Source organism: Micropterus dolomieu, linkage group LG04, assembly GCF_021292245.1.
Source record: "Micropterus dolomieu isolate WLL.071019.BEF.003 ecotype Adirondacks linkage group LG04, ASM2129224v1, whole genome shotgun sequence".
NCBI lineage: Eukaryota > Metazoa > Chordata > Actinopteri > Centrarchiformes > Centrarchidae > Micropterus > Micropterus dolomieu.
Window position 1 is genome coordinate 24,555,372 of NC_060153.1, and position 6,513 is coordinate 24,561,884.

At 39.2% G+C, this 6,513-nt stretch overlaps 1 long non-coding RNA gene across 2 annotated transcripts; it reads left to right on the forward strand.

Annotated features, from left to right (window-relative positions):
• Positions 1–3,537: 3,537 nt before the first annotated feature.
• On the forward strand, positions 3,538–5,452 carry LOC123970205. 2 transcript variants are annotated; one of them, XR_006824906.1, is made up of 2 exons: positions 3,538–3,643; positions 5,233–5,452. It is a non-coding gene; the product is annotated as an uncharacterized LOC123970205 (long non-coding RNA). The 2 variants fall into 2 exon arrangements; XR_006824905.1 differs by lacking the exon at positions 3,538–3,643 and adding an exon at positions 3,696–4,252.
• The last annotated feature ends 1,061 nt before the right edge of the window (positions 5,453–6,513 follow it).

The following is a 6,513-nucleotide window of genomic DNA, read 5'->3' on the forward strand; positions in this document are numbered from 1 at the left end:
TGTGAAACACTGAAAGCTATCCTGCTAATGTCGGGAGCAAATGACTTGGATTAATGGCAGATAAACACTTTGATGATCGTTTTCAGCTTTTCACTCTAGCTCACTGACACACATGCTGCTTGATTAATTAGTACCCCTCAAACTGAGAGATTGTAATAAAAAATAAGCATCTCTCTCACTACTGTAACATGTTCATCTACTCTTGGGGGGGGTCTCACCACTGAATATGTTTGAATTGACAATACAACGAAAAATTTATTTTCTGATAAATAACGTCCCAAGACAACCATGTTAACTGATATTACAGATACACAATATGCAATAGAGATGTGTAAGATAATTGGTTTTACCTATTACACTCTTACCCTTAAGGATCAGTGTTCAAATTCTATTTGTCGTGAATATAAAACTGTTATTTAATTTATATATGACACATATGATTCTTTAATGATAGGTAGGTTTCTTGTCCTATAAAAAAGACCAAAACCAACAATCAATCAGTCTGTTTAACAAGTTTTCCCTACATTAAAGCCTAATATATGCCTATTGTATTCCTCTGGCTCTGTGGTTGTCCAAAAACTATTAAAAACACACCAGTGAGCCACACAGTTGCACTGGCTGACATGTTCCTTTACCACGATAAACTTGGGCACTGTTGTTTATTTTGAGTGCATCCGACATCCACAGTGTCCTGCTGCCGTAAATACTCAGTAGTTCACCAAATGTGTATTTATTCACAAATGAAAATAGTCCACACCAAACACAAACAAATGTACACCTGTTTGAGAAAGGTTTGTGGGAGATGATCAGGCAGGCGAGCTCTGTTTCTTCATTTAAATCTCTGTTAAAAAAAACATTGACTGTCAGATTGAAAAGGGAAACGAACAGCTGCCTCAAATCCAATGTTTTGCTGACCCATCCTTCCACCCCGACCCTCCTCCTTATGAGGACTTTGTCGTTCTGTAATACCTTCAGCTCACTTCCCGCTTTGCTTTCCATCATGATTACTGTGGACGCTAAAAGGCTTTGTCAACTGTCCTTTTAAAGGCACTGAATGAAATGACTCACACTGTCATTCTTCTGGGGAGGAGAGTCTCATCTTTTGTGGCGCCATCTCCTCACTCTCTTTCCTTAGAAATTCTTCTGTTGCCTCTGATTTTCTCTCCTGCCCTCATCTCTCTGCTGTCTTCTTTAAGTCATATAGTATAACTGCATCACATGAAGATTTATAAATGTGATAGACAGTTTCATACATAGCATGTGCTCTCTCTCCAATAATATTTACTTAAATCCAATGTAACAAGCAATGGGTTATATTTAAAGTCTCTAGCTCACCATCTAATAGTGAGATACTTGATGATTGATTCCACCTCTCATCCCTCATCCTCTATCTCTGTAGCCTGCAGTTCTGAGATACAGAGCATCAAGATTTTCACATCCCAGCTGGCAAAACAGTTCTGCAGTCAAACTTATTTTTAAACCAAGCCAGCATCCTCACACTAAACTAAATGCAACTTATCAAAAACGTATGACAATTACAATTACCTCTGTATAATTTTCAAGGCCCAAACTAACAAAAAACAATGTTTACTGTAATATTTATTGTAACTGTAAGTGAGCCAACTGCTTCAATGGGAAACTAGCTGACTGTCATTTAAAAGAGACAATGTCTGAAACAGAAAATGTTTTCATGAAAAACTTTTATACAGAGGAAATGTTCAAAATATTGTGATAATGGAGCTGAATGTTACAGTGAAACTTATGAGTGTTCTTCAGAAAACAGAGAGGTTTGCAGTGTTCCAATATTACTCTAACTCTAGCACAGATATTGTGCTCTGCTTGATGTCGAAAAGCCACTTTGCTTTTGGAAACAATGAAGACTTTATCAGTGAAGCTTGCAGCCATCTAACCGTGAAGCTCGCAGCCAAGTCAAGTGTCCATCTGGCCACTTTGGCCAGTCGGCCTGCCAACACACAGATGGATGATTTTTGAGTCAGTCACCCGGTAATCCAAACCCAGCACGTACATATCTGACATTATTTTGAAAAGCATGTTAGAGCCACACATCTTTCTGTGTTTCTTTCTTTCTTGCTTTGTCCAAATCTTGGAGCCAAACTTAGTAAAATTACGTATTATGTCTTTCTTTACTTTTTTTCAAATGGTATGCTGCCACTGGCACAAGTACACACACATGCATGCCAATCACAGAATGAGCTTGGGCTGTGTCCTGCTATGTACAGTACTTCAGTTCACCCGAAAGCTGCATATTAATGCTGCCTTGTAAAATAACCAGCCCACTCCCAAATTGAAATGAGACTTACTCCACTGTCATCCACAGCGCAAATCTAAGTAGACAGAACAAATTTACAGAGTGGACGGAACAGATGTAGAGGTGGAAAACTTCTCTAACAGTACATACTGTGTATTTCCCAGTCATATAATTTATTATACGAAAGTGAAACTTCTTGTTACCATATATATATAGTAACAAGAAGTTGCACTTTCATAATTTTAGAAAAATTAACATTTTTAAACTTTATTACAGTTTTACAGGTTTGCATTAACCCTCTGGGTTCTCTCTGGAAGGGAGTATGAGCCATTAACTTGCCTTCTGCTCTAAAAACATGTGCAGTAATTAGTTTCTACATCCATTATCATACAACATGTGCAATATATTTACTGCCTCACCCTTATTTATACATCATCTGTAAGGGTTTTTTATTCTTGTTTTTAAACCAAATGCACCTTCAGTTGTGGCACTCCCAATTTTAAGTTGTCTGTGCACTGACAATAAATGCATTCTTATCTTATCACAAAACAGTATTCTAGTTTACAGAATGTACAGCATCTGCAGTTATTTAAAGTATGAATCTGGTTATTGTGTATATTTTTCTTGTGTTTAACAAATCCCATGAAAAGACCAAAACCAACAATAAGTTGATCCTACTAACAAGTATTGTCTGTGAAGCCAAAGCATTACCACAAACACTGCAACTGTATTTTATTTGTGTGAGTGTGTATTGTGTCCGCTGCTAAAAATAGTCCCCAATAAATACAACCTTATAATCTTGTTTGTGTAACATTTAAATGAACAATAAATACAATGTGTTTATTTTCTTGTATTTTAATATTAAAATGGCATTATATTTTCTTCTTGGATTTGTTCACACTATTACACTCTTTAACAATTCACATCAATCGCATCCACCCTAAAGCTTTTAAAGTGACACTGCATTTTTTACTAAACGCCCCCCAAAATCTGATTCCTTTTCCTAGGAAACATGATGCATCTGGGATGATGAATTTATTCAGTTTGAAAAATTGGTGACAGCTCAAGGGTAAGCATGTATTCTTTCGTCAGCTAAACTGAATATGTGATGATCTTCAGTGACTTGTTATGGTCCAACCCCACTGTTATGCCTTTTTGTACAATTCGTCCTTGCAACATTTTGCAGCACCACTGAAAATGTTGTTTCCTTTTGACTTTTAACAATCTACACTGCTGCCAGTGAAACACTCAAGCTGAGATGAGAACTGATCTGAAACCGCGGGTTGGGGAAACTACCATTTGAAGCCACTTTCACCAGCTACTAAGAGATTTAAAAGAAATGGAAATGGCTAGACTTTGATCACCAGCTGGCTGGTAATGACACTTATCTTTCCTATCTTCTTTCTAGTGAACAGAATAATGACATCATCTTTCAGGGCCAACATGCTCCTGCTGCTCCGCAGCGAGGGCTTAAGCAGCACATCCACCAAACGCAAGAAAAAGATCCTTAACAGTTAAATCTGATTTGAAGCACCTCCACACTGCACAGCTCCACCTTATACTGCCAAGACAATATATTTCCAGCCAGGCAGAAGAAAGGCTAGGCATGTTTGTGAGCTGGAGTGGGCGCTAAATATTTCAATAACAGCTCACTGACAGTGAGAAAGAGAGCAGGAGAGCAGGAGGTGCAGCAGGGCTTGGTGCTAGACGCTGTGGGAGCAGCAGTGAAGGGTGACAGGTTGGTGCCGGTGTTACATGAGGAAGTGTCTGAAAACATCAGCAATCGGACGCATAACAACACCAGGAACGTTAAAAGCGAGAAGTGGACCGAGGCCGCATGGCACATTGATAAAAGAGGCAAAGGAAGGCATCCATTGAGTCTCCACTTATGCTGCTGGTACAAGGTGTGCGTGTGAGCGGTAGAAAGACACGAAGAGATGAGCTTTTACTCTCACAGACAACATGACCATAGCTGAGGATGATGTGAGTTCATACATAGTTTTCATAAATGTATGTATGGAGAGGAAGAAAGGAAAGTGTCTGCAGAGATCTGCTGTACATCAAGCAGACATGAAATCTTTAAAAAAACAAAAAACGTGAAGAGAGTTTATGGATGTTGGACAAAGATCCCATTTTCTTTGAAGAAATAAAAAAAACTCTCGTTTATTATCATGCTGCCTGGTTCAGTGCTAGTCATACATTTCAAAGTCTGGACCCAAATCATGAAGAACAGTGTGGGGAAGCAGAATGTAAATACAAGTCTGGTAGTTAAATTTCCCCTGCCTACCCATTCTTCACCCAGAGTCTGCCCCCTTTGTGTCCCAGAAAGTTCGACTGTGCTGGAAATCTGATCCACACACATATTTGTGTATATCACACATTGTTCCTGGATTGTCTTGACAGTAGTGACCAATAAGTCCAGCTTGTACCACGCTAAATTTCAAGGGGAAAAAAGGAACAGTATCTTTCTTTCACATTGATCTTGTTTTCCAACCCAGGGGTCATTATTACAATAATAGGTCTTACAAGTAAAGCTGTTTATAGGCTTTATAGCTAGCTTATAGGCTTGTCACGCGCCAGCTAGCTATATACTTAGGTATAGGTTAATGTAAACCTCTGTGAATCCCAATTCTTGATACCCATTGGTTCTTCAAATATGGGTGATTTACATGTTTTTGATTACCTGACTGCTTGTGTCATTTGTGAGCTAATAAAAGGCTATTTCTAGGTTTGGTGGGATGATGCTACAGCAACAGCAACTTATGTAATGAAGTAAGAATATATTATTGGTTTGGTGCCATCAAGCACCTGACTCAGAGACAGATGAACAAATAATGAAGCAAATAGTCTGTAAAAGTATCAAGGAAGTACTGTAATCTGTCAACACTGAAAAACACAACAGCATTCATTCAGTCAGTATTCTTTTTAAGATTTCTTTTGTGCATGTCTGCTTTACTTTACAGTGACAATGGAGAGAGACAGAAAAGGCATGGGAGAGAGAGGGTATGATATGTATCAAAGGGCCAAAGGTGGCCTTGAACCCAGGCCACTGTGGTAAGGACGCCTTGAGCCAGATGAGCTACCGGGGCTTCTCCAGTATTGATGTTCCCAATCTTTCCCAAACCTTAAAGTGAAACTATGTAACTTTTGATAGAAGAAATAAAAACAAAATTCTCCTTTTAAGTTGAATTCATTCAATTCAGTACTCTAAGGGGTTTTGCTACTATAGTTGGTCTGGTATGACCAGTATCTTTTTCACCGTGGCCACTTTGAGTTGATTATACTAAACCAAACTAAACAGTTTTAGGATTCACTGACAATAGTGGTGTCAGATGAGAAAAAACACATAATTTTGGAAGGCAATGACAAATAATTATTGGTTGGTTTGATTTGATCTGACCCAGGACTTTGTGTACATTATTATTACATTATTGTAAGGGTCTGTCCAATGGCAAATTTGAAATGGGTACATGTTTAAACTAGTCAACCTGAGCCCTGCATAATGCCAAAAAATGCAATAATAAGCTGCTGCTGTTTATTTAACTGAAACAACTGTATAGAAGAAAGACAAGAGGATGTTGTTTTTAACAGCTTTTGTTTTTTATCAGACATTTTCCCTTAGCCCACTGTGTTGAATTAACATATTTGGATTATTCAGTCCCAGTCTAACTCAACTATTGATTCACTCGCAGCAAAGAGCCTGAGGTCGATTTTAAAATGCTGATCAGCTGTGTGTTCAAACTAAAATGTACGGTGGAAATAAGTAAGGAATGGGGGGGGGACTGAGAACAAAGCATAGAGACGGAGACAGAGAGAGGCAGGGAAGGAGTGTGTGCATGTGTGTGTGTTGTGCATGTGTGTGTGTGTGTGTGTGTGTGTGTGTGTGTATGTGTGTGTGAGGAGAGTGAAGCAACTGAGAAAGAGACAGAGACAAGGAGACAGCTCCCAGCAGAACTCTAAAACAACAGCGTGTCTTGCTGACGGATGATGCGCTGAGGCCGGCTGGTCAGCCATGCGAGCAAACCCATTCCCTCCTGAGCAACCCGTCACAGAATAGGATCCACATCAGCAGAGGAGAGGGAAGGAAAGAGAGATGAGAAAAGGGAAAAGGGGGTGGAGAGGAAGGTCAGAAGAGAAGAGGAAAGGGTACAAGAGAAATAGGTAAGAAGGGAGGAGAGGGAACAATAAGGGAAAGACATAGATCAGGAGGGAAGAAAGACGAGGGAGGGAGGCGCAGTGAATTA